We start from the raw sequence: 16,613 nt of genomic DNA on the forward strand, positions 1-16,613 counted from the left end.
CGCATCCTGCTCCCCCAGCACTGCCTCCTGGAAGCACCGGGTGGTGTCCTGCTCCAGTCCAGATCTTGTATGTGCCATCCCACTCTCTGGAACTGCCGCCCCTGTTGAGCTCCTATTCATACCACAAAACCCCACCTACTTCTGCTCTTTGAAGGCTCCCAGAATTCCACCTGAGAGACGCCTTTTTTTTTTTTTTAAATCAATGCTTGGTAGAAAGAAAAACAATTTTTTTTTCCTTTCGCTGAAGAACCAGACGCTTCCCCGTTTCTTTTAGTGAAAAGTACGTCTGGCTGTGTTACCCTCTTCCCTGTGGCTAAAAGGAAGCTCAGAGCTACCTTAGAGAGGCTGCCTGGTGCCACAGGCAGAGACCTGACAGGCAGGCAGGGCTGACCTTGCCCCTCAGCTCCCATCAACTGCATCTCAGCCGCATCACCTCCAAATCGGGGATCCCGGATTTACAATGCACACCCTGAAATGACATTGCCGGGAGCCCTCGCCGTGGGGGGGACCTCGGGCGCGCGCTGCTTTGGGTCTGCGTTCTCTCTATCTGACTTTGATTCCTCCATCTGCAATGCCCTTTCTGATTCTATCATCATTTTATTTTCCATGTCACGAGCCACCGGAAGCCGTTCGTGGGGCCGGCTGTGACATGCTGGAATAAGCGACTCTGATATTTCCAGCCTGCACTGTGCTTTGTGGGGGGGTCTCGGCCCCACTGCCTCCCCAAGGCTGCTGTCTTCCTGTGGGGCTCGGCAGTGGGATAGGTCCGCGGGGACCCCCTGGCACGTGCGGAGCCACTGCTTTGTTAATGTCTTGGCAAAACCCCGCGTCTCTTCCCACGGTTCCCCCAGAGGAGTTCGGGAATGCTGTGGCTCAAAGTCCAGATGGAAACTTCTCCAGCTCCGTGTAGTCGCAGGGGTCCGTGGCCTCAGACACAGCTGCAGCCGTGGGGACCCCGAGTGTCCCCACCCAGACGGTCCCTGGTGACGCCAGTGCAGCCAGAGGGGTGCTGAGCCCCTGCACAGCCACATGCTGCCTCGGGAAGTGGAGGCCGTGCTGCTCTCGGACGTGGGACCCTGCCTGGGAGGGAGGAGCCTGCAAGATAGCGCTCCGTGCTTTGCAGCGTGGAGCCAATGCCCCGCGCCATCGGTCCAGCACGGCCCAAGTGGAGTCCGGCCCGGATCTGCTGGCTGGGTCTCTCCCCCTCTTTGAGGGAGAGGCGAGCGAGGGGGTGGGGGCTTCCGTCAGAACTCTCTCAGCAACACTGTGGGCTGGGGCGGGCGTGAGCTTCCTGCTGTGTCCGTGTGCCTGCTGCCCCGGGTTCTGAGGCTGCAGTGAGCCCCTGGCCCCGGGAGACCCCTGCCCCGTGTTCCCGGGGCCCTGGCAGCAGGAGGGGTAGGACTGCCTGAGTGTGGCACAGCTCCTTTGGGTACCAGGGATGGGGCTGCCACCTGACCTCCCCACCCCCGCTGATTGTACCCCACTCTTGAAGTCTGGGCTGGGTGAGTGCTGCGTGTTGGCTAGTGAGACTCCCCCCGCCCCGGTTCCCTGCAGGGCACTTTGGATTATGTGTGGGGTCTGTGCTGGGCTGCAGGTGGGGACACTGCGATCTAGAAAGGAAGTGGTTTGCCCGAGCACACGGGACATCAGTGGGAGTGACAGAACGGGAATCCGTGTCTCCTGATCATTGGGCAAAATACAGCCCCCCCCGCCCCGGTTCTTCCTCCTCAGCTGAGGGCCCCTGGGGGCTATAGGTGGGGGAGGTGTCTCACGGCTCCTCCTCCTTTGCTTCTGGTGATGGCTAATCGTATGCGTCACCCTAGGGGCCTAAGGGGTGCCCAGGCAGCAGGTAAATGTGACTGCTGGGGGTGCTGGCCAGGGTGGTTCTGCAAGGGGTTAGCGATGGAATTAGTGGCCTGAGCCACGAAGAGCTGCCTCACCACCAGGGATGGGCTCCATGCAGTCCCTGGGGGGTCTGCGGGGGGCTCAGAGGAGGAGGAAGAATGAATTCACCCTCCGTTCCCCATGGCTCTGCAGCCTTTGGCCTTAGGCTGGATCATGGCACCTGCAGCCCACGGGTGGCGGGGGTGGGGTTGGTTTCCTGGCCCCGTTGGCCTGTGATCCGTGGGTGGCTGTGTCTCCTGCTCATTCCATTTCTCCCCTCTCCTTCCTCGTTCTTTCCAAAGACGAGGCCGGGGCAGGGCCCAGGGAGACGCCGGGGAGGACGTCCTTGGACCGTGCTGTGGGTTCGAGCCTTCGGAGCCTCCCTGGGCTCAAGTGTGTGTCAGGTTGGCTGAGCTGCGTTCCCAGAGCCGGGCGTGCAGGCTGGCAGTGTCGTGGCCACAGTGACGGGGGAGACTGTGTCTGTGTGTGGGGGGCGGCTTGCCCTGGGACGGCTGGGGTTGGGCAGTGCCCCTGAGCTCCACAATCCTCCTGAGTCCATGACAATGATAGAGAGATGCTTACGCGTCACAGTGCCCCCTCCCGTGTCACTGCACCCAGCAAGGGGAAAAACAAAGCCACCCCTGCACTCCTGCAGGTGCTTTTCCTTCCGTAGAAGCGACAGGGCAGTGACTTCCCACTTCCCACGCCGGTGGGTGTTGCGGGAATATGCCCACTGCATGCTGTGGGTGTGCCTTGCTCCTGGCTGCCCCTCCCCCACACCGCCGTACTGCTTGAAACAACCGTGGGGCCAGAAGCCGATGGTGGCTTTGGCTCGGAGAGGTCCCAGCAGCTCTCCTGTCGCCCTGACAGCAGCCGTCACCTCCTGCCAGTGGTGGCCGGTGACCTGGCGGGAGGAGAGCCGTGGCAGCTGGAGGGGCTGGGTAACTGAACGTCGCACGGTAGTGGCGCGGGAGCAGCTGTGCCGGGAGAGGAGCGGCCCGTCTGCGGAGTGTGCATTGCTGGTGAGGTGAGGCTGCCTGTGCCGGGAGCCTCCCGCCCCACCAGCAGCCTGGGGCCAGCAAGGGAGCGAGGCTGGGGTTGCGCCTGGAGCTTCCGTCCGCTGCCTCTTGTGCTCTGTTGGCTTTCAGGCCAAAGTGCCAATGCGGACTCCGGGCCCCGTGGACCCACTTGCCGGGGAACGGCCTTGCACGTGTCCGGGTTCTCAGAGTCTCAGCGGTGCTGGCGAGCTCAGACTCGCGCCCCCTGCGTCTGACCGTCAGGGGCTGTGGAACGGAGCCACACTCACCACTTGTGCATCGTGTCCGGCTGCATTTGACCCAGCGGCAGAGGGAGGCAGCCCCTGTGGGGACGGCGTGGCCCTGGCTCCCCCACTGCCGTCCACCACTCTGGTCCTCATCTGTCTCCACTCTCCTGGGGGACCCCACCTCGATGTGCACCAGCCCTGTGACCCAGCTGTGCTGCCGGCCGGCCCCAGCCCAGGCTAGTGGCAGCAGATCAAGAAACACTTGACTTCTGAGGGGCCGGCGCTGTGGCACAGCAGGTTAGAGCCATGGCCTGCAGCGCCGGCATCCCCTGTGGGTGCCTGTTTGCATCCCAGCAGCTGCTCCGCTTCCGATCCAGCTCCCTGCTGTGGCCTGGGAAAGCAGCAGAGGACGGCCCAAGTCCTTGGGCCCCTGCACCACATGGGAGACCCCGAGGAAGCTCACAATGGAAACTGGCAGGTAGGGGCTGCCCAGAGCGCTGTTTAGAGAGAGGGGTTGAGGCTGCCTGCGAGGAGGAGGGGAAGGGAGGGGCCGAGGGCAGCCGTTACTGCCTGCGCTGGGAGGTCAGGGATTGGGGTCTTCACATTGCTTGTCTCGTTCCCGGCTTTTTTTTTTCTTTTCTTTTTTTTTTTTTTTTTTTCCGACAGGCAGAGCTAGACAATGAGAGAGAGAGAGACAGAGAGAAAGGTTTTCCTTTTTCTGTTGGTTCACCTCCCAAGTGGCCGCTACGGCGGGTACGTTGCGGCCGGCACGCTTTGCTGATCCAAAGCCAGGAGCCAGGTTCTTCCTCCTGTTCTCCCATGCAGATGCAGGGCCCAAGCACTTGGGCCATCCTCCACTGCCTTCCCGGCCCCAGCAGAGAGCTGGACTGGAAGAGGAGGAGAGGAGCAACTGGGATAGAATCCAGCGCCCCGACCGGGACTAGAACCCGGGGTGCCGGCACCGCAGGCGGAGGATTAGCCTAGTGAGCCGTGGTGCCAGCCTCTCCATGTTATTTTCAAGATCCTCCCGGCCCGATGCCCTGCGTTCATCTCCCCATGCAGCTGCCGCCCCTCGGTGCTTCCGTGAGCGCAGAGATTCAGGGAGGGAGGGTGTGAGTCTGGCCTCGGGTGTTCATGACGGGGTGGGCGGAGGGAGAGCAGGGTTGGGGAGCTGTGTGTCAGCAGGAGAGACCGAGTGCCTGGAATTCCGAGGCCATCGAAGGAACTGCGTGCGGAGGAGTGACATCATCAGATTGCCTGGACGCCATGCCAGCTTTGCCTTTTCCTTGTTGCTCGTGTCCGTGACGTTTTAAGGGACCAGCTCCGTGACCCGCAGCTCGGTGGGGTCCTCGGACGCGGGCTGAGTTGCCTGCGGTGACGTGAGGACAGGGCAGCACCTGCAGTCTGTCGCGCACCTGCTGCGCTGGCTTGTGAGCTGGGCCCCTCGTCCACCTTGTCTCCCCTGGTGACGCTGACTCCCAGCCTAGGAAGCATGTGCGGTACCCACGCGTGAAGAAACAGGTCGCCCAGAGTGGCAGAGTTAACAGGAAACAGAGCAGGACTGTGGCCCCACCACAGCCCGGACGGGGTCCTGGCACTCCTGGCCCGGGGCAGTAGGTTCCATGCTGCCGCCGCAGGAACGTGGGGCGGGTGGGTGACTTTCTAGAGATCGGCTGCCTGGTTTGGATGCGGCAGCGGAATTCCTGGTGGCTCCACATCTGTGTCATGGAAGCATTTCCGTTGGGAAGTTAAATAGCACGCACACCCACGGCCCAGCACACGTGTGACCCAGCAGCCATTGCCTTGAAAAGAGCGTCTTGCTACCCAGGCGTGATGTTGCGGACTGAGTCGCCAGCCTGCACAGATGAACACGCGCCTGCGGAGTCTGTGCGTTCCAGCAAAACCGCGAGGGTCGGAACCAACAGCCCGAGAGCCGAGGCACCCCCTGCTTCCGAGGGTCTAGGTACAGGGAGCTGAGGACCAGCCCCACGCTGTGGTCACCCCCTGCTTCCGAGGGTCTAGGTACAGGGAGCTGAGGACCGGCCCCCACACAGCGGTCACCCCTGCTTCCGAGGGTCTAGGTACCGGGAGCTGAGGACCGGCCCCCACGCAGCGGTCACCCCCTGCTTCCGAGGGTCTAGGTACCAGGAGCTGAGGACTGGCCCCCACGCAGCGGTCACCCCCTGCTTCCGAGGGTCTAGGTACAGGGAGCTGAGGACCGGCCCCCACGCAGCGGTCAGCTCCTAAAGGTGCCTGTGGCTGCTCCGATCGCCCTCCGTGAGCAGGGTGGGGGCAGCTTGGCATCCTCCACGTCCATCCCCTTGCCTGGTCAAGGACTGTGGTGGAGACGACAGGTCAGCGCAAGCTCGCTCTTGGTGGATGTTAATGGTCTGTCTCCTTCCTCTCCTACTTCTCCTCCCTCCTTTCCTCCCCTCCTCCTCCTCCCTGTGATCACCGTATCATCCATCATCGCGGTGCAGAAGGGTCACCAGGGGTTGGGAGTGACCTTGGTGCGCGGGAGCCGGCAGGTGAATGGCTCCCTCTGTCACCCGTTAGCCGTGTGGCTTCAGGCGCGTCGTTCCTGCACCCTCGGCCTTGGTGTCCTCCAGCGGTGAGCGAGTGTCCAGTGCTTTCAGAGAGTCAGACAGCACCGGCCAGTGCCGTGAGATGGAGTGAGGACAGAGCCCCCCTTACAGAGAAGGGGCAGAGGTTCCGGAAGTTGGACGAGCCTCCGGCAAGGGTGGCATCAGATGTGAGCCCGATTGTTCTGCTCCCAAAGCCAGCCCCTGCGCTTCCTTGCTGAGCCACAGGGGAGGTTCTGTCACCTCAGAGAGGTCTCCTGCAAACAAGATCTGGAAATGTCAGACGGCCGTCAGGGCCCTGGGATTAGGGGATGTCCAGACAAGCGAGGAAGTTCTGTTTGTCATGGTTGGCAGCAGCAAAGCAACTAGCTGTGCAGCTTCTCCTACTTTTTTTATTTGAAGATTTATTTATTTGAAAGTCAGGGTTACACACACACACACACACACAGAGAGAGAGAGAGAGAGGGAGGGAGAGAGAGGTCTTCCATCCGCTGGTTCACTCTTCAATTGGCTGCAGTGGCCAGAGCTGTGTTGATCCGAAGCCAGGAGCCAGGACCTTCCCTGGGTCTCCCACATGGGTGCAGGGGCCCAAGGGCTTGGCCCATCTTCCTCTGCTTTCCCAGGCTACAGCAGAGAGCTGGATCAGAAGTGGAGCAGCCGGGACTTGGACCAGCGCCCATATGGGATGCCGGCACTGCAGGCAGCAGCTCTACCTGCTACACCACAGCGCTGGGCCCCAGCTTCTCATTCTTATTCCTCCTCTTCCTCCCTCCCTCCCACCATCATCACCGTCATCACCATCAGCATCAAGGCTCTCCCTAGGATTCACTCCTCACACCTTACACCGTACCTCCCACCCTCCCCCATCCTTGTGCAGGTGCGACCCCCGGGGCTCTCCAGCCTCTTCCCTTTGCCTGTGCCCATCTCTGCATGTTCCCACCTCAGCCAGGCTTTCATTGGGACCACCGAGGCTTCCTTCTCCACAAAGACTTTTCTCCTCCTGCCTTCATGGTGCTTCTGTGTCCCCTAACGGTGTGTGTGATGAGCCCTCCCTGTGGGTTTGTTGACTGGCCCATCATTCCCCTGTGAGGCTTTATTAGGCAGGAAACAAGTGTCAAGGTCACTGAAGTAGACACTGGCAGGCATTAAAAAGCAGAAGAATGGGCAATTAATGTATTTTAAAATTGTTCCTTGGAGCTCTGTCCCCAGAGCCAGGGGGAGCAGTGGGGAGCAAGAGGCCACGCAGTGTTGGCCTCTGTGCCTCCATCCCTGACGGAGCAGGACCCGGGCAGGGAGAGAGAAGAGACTGACAGCCGGGACTCCCTGCTGGGCACACGGGTTTGAAGAGGGGACCCTGCCAATCACAGAGCACTTCTCCCTTGCTGACTCACAAGCAGTCCTGTCTCACAGCTCAAAATGCGAGTAGACAGGGATAGCAAACCTTCAGCTGCTCCAGGGGAGACTCAGCTGGGAAATAAGTCCGGGAGTGAGGCAGGTGGAGAGGAAGGCAGCATGTTTATTGCTGACCGTGAGATTGTGGGGCACACGGCCTGGCTCTGCCTGACAGGTGCACCTTGTACCCCCCCACCCCATGGACCGTCCTCCGTTTAACAGAAGCCTCTTGAAAGCCACAGCTGTGTCCCTCTCAGTGACGCCTCCATGACAGCTCTGCCATCCCCGTCCCCGCCAGTGGCTCATTTGAACGGGTTTGTGTCTTCTTTGCTACGGATGTGTGAGGGGTTTATGTACAGCAGGGGTCTCCCTGCAGTTCCTAACTTGGAATACACTTTCTGATAAAGACAGGTTTGGATGGGATGAAATTATATCTGCTTTGAACGACCCTTCCCAGTCTAGAATGTACCCATTGGAAGCTGGGTTTTTCACTATGAATCCTCCATTCGGGCGGTTTCCTTGCGTGACTTGAGGCGGGAACATTTGCAAATGGTGACATTTGTATCAGTTCTGTCTGTTCCTGACGCATTTCCAGCTTCGTGGGTCGGACGTGACCCAGGGTGCCTGCACCGTTTCCTTCTGTCTTTGGGCTTGTTGCTGAGTGGTCTGTTCTGTTCTCGTCTGTTTGTCCAACGCTGCCCTGCCCTCACGCCCTCTTCCTCGTTACGGGAAAGACAGCAGATGCTAAACACCTCTCATGATGCTGGGTGGGAAGACGTACCTCTGTCTCCATCCCTTTGACATTTCCTGCCAGTCTTCGGCTTATGCATATTTTTCCATGTTGCAGAGACACTGGCTACTCACTTTTAATTTTCATGACATCTTGGTGCGTAGTTCCAAATGCTCCAGAATTATGTTTGTGAGAGATAGATAGATAGAGAGAGAGAGAGAGAGAGGTAGTAGAAGGTAGAGGGAGAAGGGAGAGAGAGAGAAAGCATTTACAGTCTCAAGAGAAATCAAGAGAGCCTTTAGGCCTTGGGAGCAGTCAGAGAAGATTCTGGGTGGTGAAACCTCTTAGCTACACAGGTCCCCGCTTGCTGGCGGAAGTGCTGAGGGATATGTGGGAAGTGCTGGCTCATCTGTTTAGAAAGCTGACACAAAGACAGCTGGGGTCGACGGATGCGTTAAAGACAAAGTGTCACTTGTCAAGTCCGATGGGGGGGAGTGATCGTAATTCAGGAGCAAGCAGTGACACAACAGCGTGGGGCGTCTCCTTCCTGCAGGGGGTCAGGAGCCCGAGGACACAGGGCTGTCACTGGGCTGTAAGTCCCAGGGGACCTGCCTGGGCGCTGTGAACGGCACTGTCTGAGCCAGGAGTTCTTGTTGGCTGCTGTCGGGAGGGTCCCATGGGGTGATTATCAAGCCTGCTCTATGCACACAAGGTCCTGGAGTCAAGCCCCAATGGAACCATATCTGAAAGGGGGCCCCGCCCCAGGAGTCCTTAGAAAGATCTGAGCCACTTCCTGCTTGGGCGGGACTTCCTGCCTTTCTGTAATAGTTCTGCAGCCCTTTTCCCTCCAAACCATTGTCCGATCAGCTGCAGCCAGGAGCCCAGGTGAAGGCACGGCCCCTTTCCCAGAGGAGCAGCTTCCTCCTGGCGTCTCCTGGCGACAGGGGGCACCTTGGTGCTGCAGGACAGCTTCCTGTGTGGCTGTCATTGGGTCTTTTATTTAGTGTCCTTTATGAAGTCCTTCTTGCCCAGCCTCTCCTGGGGAGGGCTGAGCGGTGGTATTGGCTTTTGTTGCATTTATTCAACAGCTGATGTTGTTTTTTTCCAAGCCAACTCTATGCTTTGCTGCCCACCCCCTCAGCCCTGGGCCCTCCGAGCAGGAAGTGGGTGGTGGGTCTGGGAGACCTAGGACAAGGGCGGCACGGTTCTGCACTCTCGTAGACTTGGAGGCGAGGTTGCGATCGACTGCCATCCCCGAAACTTCACCAAAGCCCTGCTGACGCACAGAACTGCACGTTTTCTGTTCTCCCTGTGCTTGTGAGAGAGGAGGGCTGGGGAGCGCGGAAGGTGAAGGGATGGGCAGGGAGGAAGCGTTTAGAAAAGTGACAGTGCAGCTGGTGCCCCGGCTCAATAGGCTAATCTTCTGCTTTGTGGCACCGGCACTCCGGGTTCTAGTCCCAGTCGGGGCACCGGATTCTGTCCCGGTTGCCCCTCTTCCAGGCCAGTTCTCTGCTGTGGCCCGGGAGTGCAGTGGAGGATGGCCCAAGTGCTTGGGCCCTGCACTCCATGGAAGACCAGGAGAAGCACCTGGCTCCTGGCTTCAGATCAGCGCAATGCACCGGCTGCAGCACGCAGGCCGCAGCGGCCACTGGAGGGTGAACCAATGGCAAAGGAAGACCTTTCTCTCTGTCTCTCTCTCTCTCTCTCACTGTCCACTCTGCCTGTCAAAAAATAAAAAAGAAATAAAAAAAAAAGAAAAGTGACAGTGACAGTTCTGCCGCTGTAGATGTGATGGGGGTGCCGGTGCCTTGTAGCTCACTGGTGTGTTTTGATGAAGTAGGGAAAGTGCACATGGATCCAGAGCGTCGATGACGTACGGCTTCAATTACAGGGTTTGGCCCTTGTACACAGGGGAGTCTCTTAGGGCAGGCCAGATATTGTAGTCATCGAATGTGGCATCCAGGAGCCATCTGATTTATGGTTTTAATAATTTGGAGAAAACGAGGTCTTGTCCACAGTTGGACTTGTCTTTCATGTCTAAGGTCTGGACTTGTGGAAGAGCATTTGCAGTGGTTCCCAAACTGGAAGGCGGGGGTGGGAGGGGCTGAGGATTTTGCTTTGGGGCAGGAGGTGGGAGGAGCTCGCTCTTGTTTTTTGAGCCACAATCTTCTCATGTGAAAAACCCAGATTGCACTGCCAACCTCATGGGATTTTGAGACATAGTGAAACTTATACGGCTAAGGTCTCAGGTATTTTAATTTTTTTTTTTTTTGCTATTGGAAATCTCAGAAATTAGGCAGAAAAAACCCCAGGGAGAAATACAAATGAACAGCACAGTGTTCCCCAAAAGTTTTCAGCTCTCCTGGGAGGCTGGGGCAGGAAGTGGGCAGGCCCGGGACTACCAGGAGCTGAGCTTGGGGCCAGGGCTGGGCTCGGCTGGCTGCGCTCAGCTCTCCTGGTCCAGGGGTCTCAGGTATTCTAATTCTTTTTAAAGTGTTTTGTGGGTTTTCTGCTAAAAACATTTATTTTATTTATTTGAAAGGCAGAGTGACAGACTGAGGGAGAGACAGAGGGAGAGAGATCTTATGTCCTCTGGTTCACACCCCAAATGACCACCAAGACTGGAGCTAGGCTAGACGGAAGCCAGGAGCCTGGAACTCCATCCGGGTCTCCCACATGGGTTCAGGGACCCAAGCACTTGGCCCGTCTTCTGCTGCTTTCCTGGGTGCGTTAGCAGGAATCTGAGTTGGAAGCAGAGCAGCCAGGACACAACATGGTGCTCTGAGAGGGGCTGCTGGCTTAACCCAGTGCACCACAGCATTGGCCCCTGCAGTTACCATTCTTAAAAAACTGCCGTTACTATTACTGTTCCTGCTGTGCTTTCCCATGTGATATTTCCATGGGTCAGGTGCCCATCTGTCCACCTTCAGGGCTTTGTAAGAAGCTGGGGAGGCACCTGCTCCATTCTATAGGCTGCAGGGCCAGGCAGACCCAGAGGGAGGGGGCAGATTCCACCTCTCCACGGGGGTAGCCACAGAGCGTTTGCTATCTATCTTGAATCCGTCAGTCTGATCTGTCTCTGGCTGTCATATGGAAGACTGACAGGGGAGAGAGCAGCACTTTGTGGTGGCCCAGGAAAGATAATGGTGTCCTTGATGAGGCTTCTAACGAATGAAGTAGATGAATTCGGGGTGTAATTTGGGTAATGAATCAGCTAATAGACTGGGGTTATAGGGTAAAAACTACAAGGCCAGTCTAAAGGGACTGAGGGATTCTCAACAGTTGGGAGTCCAAAGGAAAAATGGAGCATTGCTTGAGGATACTTCATTCAACCAAGTCCCAAAAATCATCAGAGCTGAACCACTCCCGGGAACTGTCCAGGGTCCTGAAGCAATCCTGTGTTTCCAGTCCTGTGTCCATCCAGCAGTCTGGCTCTGGGCCAGGCTCTGTGATACACACTAGAAGCAAACAGAACAGGACACAGTCCCAGCTCTCAGGGAGCTCTGGTTAGTTTATGGTGATTGACAAGAAGTTCCAGGACAGTGTGACGAGTGCCAAGAGAGAGCAAGAAAGGGGACCCTGAGTCAACCTGAAGACGTCAGAGAAGGCTTTCTGGGTGAGAGGGTCTTTGAGCTCAGTGGGGAGGGGGAGTGATGGGTCTCCCCTCCAGGTGAGGGGGATGTGGGGAGAAGGTATTGCACAGCTAAACATCTTGCAGTGACCACAGTGTAGCATGCAGAATATCAGATGAATGGAGTTGAGACTGGAAGGGGAGATCACCAAGACGTGTGTGTGGCACGTGGGATCTTAGACTTTGTCCTGGTGACAACGAGGAGGCACAAGGCTGTTAAGTGGTGGAGGGGGAATGGAATGACCTTGTACCTTAGCTAGATCTCCACGGGAGGATGGAGCTGAGCAGAGGCACGGGAGCCAGCGAGGTCTCTGTTGCAGTCATCAACTGAGGTGGAAAACCACTCCCTCCTCCTCCTCTTTGTCAAGTGAGCTTCCCCAATAGCAGTCTCCACCGGGAATTCCATCCTTCAAGGAACTTGTAGGGGAAGAGTTGCTCCTAGCCCGTCCCACCTCCCTCAGCCTCACTGGAGTTCTCAGTGCTGGACCGCTTTTGCCTATCAGAAAGATGGTCCCTGTGTGGGTGCTGGGTCTCCGTGCTCTTTGGAGCTGGCCTTCCGGGAGCAGTTGGCATCTTCCTCTCTGATGCTCCCTGTCCTATCTCAGGCTGACAGATCAAAATCAGCTTTTCATGTTTAAGTTCCAACATCGGCTATTGGAGGGAGGTAGCAGGTGGCATCGGTAAACAAGATGCATCCTTTGATCCCAAGCTACAGCAATAAAATACACACAGTCACTGTCGTGGGCATGCATTCCTGAGATGTCAAGGAAGAAACACTCCCAGGGGCTGGTGACAAAATTCCCGCAGGTAATGAAGAGATGGCGTCTAACTCATTCCTAGTATTCAGGCCTGCAAGGATGGTGCTGTTTACCGAGATGGGTAACAGAGAGAATCTGTCGGGAGGGGGTGGCTGGCGCAGCTGTGACATGGGATGTAACAGATGCTGTTAGTGCTCCATCCCCATGGCCACGATTGCTTGACTATCCTTCCTGTGGTCTGGCCTCTAAGTGGTGATGAGCCCACAAGGGCTCCTCCCTCATGGGTCGGGCGAAGGCACTTGTTAAAAGAAAGTCATCGTGCAGCATTTGGCCAGCCTGCCCTCCTGACGGAGGAGGCAGTGACCAGGCCATGTCCTGGGACCGGAGAGCAGCCCTCAGCAGACAGCAGACCTGCCGGCCCTTGGTCTGAATGCCCCGCCTCCAGGACTGGGGGAAGCGCACTTCCGCCCTTCATAAACTACCCAGGCGCGGGCAGTGCTCTGGTGGCACACGTGGACCATGACGGTTCCTTCTATCTGGCACTTTCCCTGGCTTGCCAGCACTTAGCGGATGTTTTGGAGGGCTCCTGTCAGCCTACCGGAACCTTCTTTGCCTGGTGCATAAAGAAGTGGAATCACCTGGGAATTTATGTCCTTTCGGGCTCAGATGTGCACCCTCCAGCCCCTCGAGGCCCAGTCAGGGTTGCTCTGAGAAGGGACTCTGTCTGCCGAACTGCGCGCTGCACCTTGCTCTGGGACGTAGCTTGATGTCACGTCTTTGTTTCTCCTCTTTCTCTTGGTGCTCGCACTGTGCATTCCCTGCTGGTTTTCCTGGGGTCTCTTTCTACTAAGAGCAGTCAGACAAGTCTCAGGGGTGCTTCTGGGGGATCCAAAGATTGGGAATGATAATTAGCAGTAGTGATATCCTGGCATAGTGAGGCGTTAATACAGCGAGGCTGATCAAGCCCTGTGTGGTAATGCCTGGTACACAGTAAACATTCAAGGACTGTTTGCTAGTTTTTCTGAGACTTAAAAAAATAATTCTTATCTCTTTGATAGCTGTAGCAAGAATGGAAGATATCTCCCAATTGCTGGTGCACTCCCCAAATGCCCACGATAGCCAGGACTGGGCCAGGCTGAAGCCAGGAGCCTGGAGCTCAACCTGGTTTCCCGTGTGGGTGGTAGGGAACCAAGGACCTGAGCCATCAAGTGCTGTCGCCAGGGTGTGCATTAGCAGGAACTGGAATCAGGGTGGGGGCTGGGAGTCAAGTCCAGGTACTTCTGTATGGGACATTGGTTTCCCACCAGTGTCTCAACTGCCAACTGCCTGCCCAAGGGAAGAGTGCAAAAATGCTTAGTTGAGGTTCCCACGGTCATCCGGGTCCTGGTTGAGTAGACATTGTGGAGCAGCGGGTCCCATGAATTCCAGGACTCAAATGTCATTCAGCACTCAGACCGTCCCAGCAGCACTGTTTGTGGCAGGGTGTTCCTGAGTGAGCTCTCTGGTGCCGCGAGCAGACACAGGCAGAACCGCGGCTGCAGCCAGGTCTAGAAATCCTCCCACTGCTAAGACAGTTGGCCGGTTGACTCAGTCCTCCTGTTTTCAATCACACTTTAGTTCCAAAGGTTGTTGTCCTGTTGGGAATTGGCAACTCTGTGAGTTCTGCTGACGTTTCATCTGCAGGGTCACCTGAGCCGTCCTGTGTGCTCTTCCCACCCAAGCCACGGGAGTGATACCTCCTATCATCCATTCAATACCCCAACATCCTCCTGATACCCCATCATCCTCCTGATACCCCACCATCCACCTGATACCCCATCATCCTCCCGATACCCCACCATCCTCCTGATACCCCACCATCCTCCTGATACCCCACCATCCACCTGATACCCCACCATCCTCCTGATACCCCACCATCCTCCCGATACCCCACCATCCTCCTGATACCCCACCATCCTCCTGATACCCCACCATCCACCTGATACCCCATCATCCCCCGATACCCCACCATCCTCCTGATACCCCACCATCCTCCTGATACCCCACCATCCACCTGATACCCCATCATCCCCCGATACCCCACCATCCTCCTGATACCCCACCATCCTCCTGATACCCCACCATCCTCCTGATACCCCACCATCCTCCTGATACCCCACCATCCCCCAACACCCCACCATCCTCCTGATACCCCACCATCCACCTGATACCCCATCATCCCCCGATACCCCACCATCCTCCTGATACCCCACCATCCTCCTGATACCCCACCATCCACCTGATACCCCATCATCCCCCGATACCCCACCATCCTCCTGATACCCCACCATCCTCCTGATACCCCACCATCCTCCTGATACCCCACCATCCCCCAACACCCCACCATCCTCCTGATATCCCACCATCCTCCTGATACCCCATCATCCCCCGATACCCCACCATCCTCCTGATACCCCACCATCCTCCTGATACCCCACCATCCTCCTGATACCCCACCATCCCCCGACACCCCACCATCCTCCTGATACCCCACCATCCTCCTGATACCCCACCACCCTCCTGATACCCCACCATCCTCCTGATACCCCACCATCCCCCGATACCCCACCACCCTCCTGATACCCCACCATCCTCCTGATACCCCACCATCCTCCTGATACCCCACCATCCCCCGACACCCCACCATCCTCCTGATATCCCACCATCCTCCTGATACCCCACCATCCTCCTGATACCCCCCACTGTTGCAGTTGAGTGGGTTTCAAAGCCATTCCTGAGTAACTGATGCTTGCTTGCCAGCGGCCATCTTGGCATGGCCTTCTCATTCCACCACACCCCACCATCCACCTGATACCCCACCATCCACCTGATACCCCACCATCCACCTGATACCCCCACCATCCACCTGATACCCCCACCATCCACATGATACCCCCCACCATCCACCTGATACCCCACCACCACCCACCTGATACCCCCCACCATCCACCTGATACCCCCACCATCCAATACCCCCACCATCCACCTGATACCCCACCATCCACCTGATACCCCCCACCATCCACATGATACCCCCCACCATCCACCTGATACCCCACCATCCACCTGATACCCCACCATCCACATGATACCCCCACCATCCACCTGATACCCCACCATCCACCTGATACCCCACCATCCACATGATACCCCCCACCATCCACCTGATACCCCACCATCCACCTGATACCCCACCATCCACCTGATACCCCCCACCATCCACCTGATACCCCACCATCCACCTGATACCCCACCATCCACCTGATACCTCCCACGATCCACCTGATCTACCTGATACCCCACCATCCACCTGATACCCCCCACCATCCATCTGATACCCCCACTATCCTCCTGATACCCCACCATCCATCAGTGGCTGATGGTAGGATGGTTTCAGAAGTCAACAATAACCTCTAAGTAGCTTGTTTTTGTCTGTGTTTAACCCATTTAGTTCCCTTTAACTTATGAAGGATTGGTCTCAAAACGATGCCACGCTAACTAGTACCACAGTGTCATTCTGAAATGCTCTATTTCATAAAACACAGTGAGTAAACGTTTTGTATCTGTGAAGCTGAAGGGAGGAAGCAGTGTTGTGTTGCTCATGGCAGCTATGTTTTGTTCTCTGGCCCAGTTTCCCTGGAGTAGCTCCCTCTACTCCGGAGTCAGAATTCTCTGCTCTGTTGATTTCATCTTTTCTAGTATCTTGAGACAGAGGAGGGGACTTTGAAAAGGTTGTAGGAAAATGGAATTGAAAGATAGCTCCGAAAGAAAGATGCATCTGTTTTAGTGCTATTTTGGTGCAAAAAACATTTTGAATTCCATGCATAGTTTTTTCATAATATGCATTTTCCATGAACTTTCTGAAGACTGAGGGATTGAGTGTTGTAGATTTTCTAAAGTTGGTGACTTAACTATAAGTATGAGAAATCTATGTTGTGTGTTTATTTTATCTTTTAAAGATTTATTTATTTGGGGGCCAGCGCTGTGGCAGAGCAGTTAATGCTACCGCCGGCAGTGCCAGCATCCCATATGGGCACCAGTTCAAGTCCCGGCTGCTCCACTTCCAATCCAGCTCTCTGCTGTGGCCCGGGAGTGCAGTGGAAGATGGCCCGAGTCCTTGGGCCCCTGCACCCATGTGGGAGACCTGGAAGAAGCTCCTGGCTTCGGATTGTCCCAGCTCTGACCACTAAGGCCATTTGGGGAGTGACCCAGCAGATGGAAGACCTCTCTCTCTCTCTCTCTCTCTCTCCCTTTCTCTGTCTATAACTCTGCCTCTCAAATAAATGAATAAATCTTTTTCAAGAAGAAAGAAAGAATAGTTCTCAACTGACAT

At 56.6% G+C, this 16,613-nt stretch overlaps 1 protein-coding gene across 2 annotated transcripts in view; it reads left to right on the forward strand.

Annotated features, from left to right (window-relative positions):
* Positions 1 to 16,613, forward strand: part of STK32B (serine/threonine kinase 32B) — a 238,843-nt gene that overhangs the window by 83,482 nt on the left and 138,748 nt on the right. The gene's annotated exons all lie outside the window — the stretch shown is intronic.

The sequence above is a fragment of the Lepus europaeus genome, chromosome 16, assembly GCF_033115175.1.
Source record: "Lepus europaeus isolate LE1 chromosome 16, mLepTim1.pri, whole genome shotgun sequence".
NCBI classification, from domain to species: Eukaryota; Metazoa; Chordata; class Mammalia; order Lagomorpha; family Leporidae; genus Lepus; species Lepus europaeus.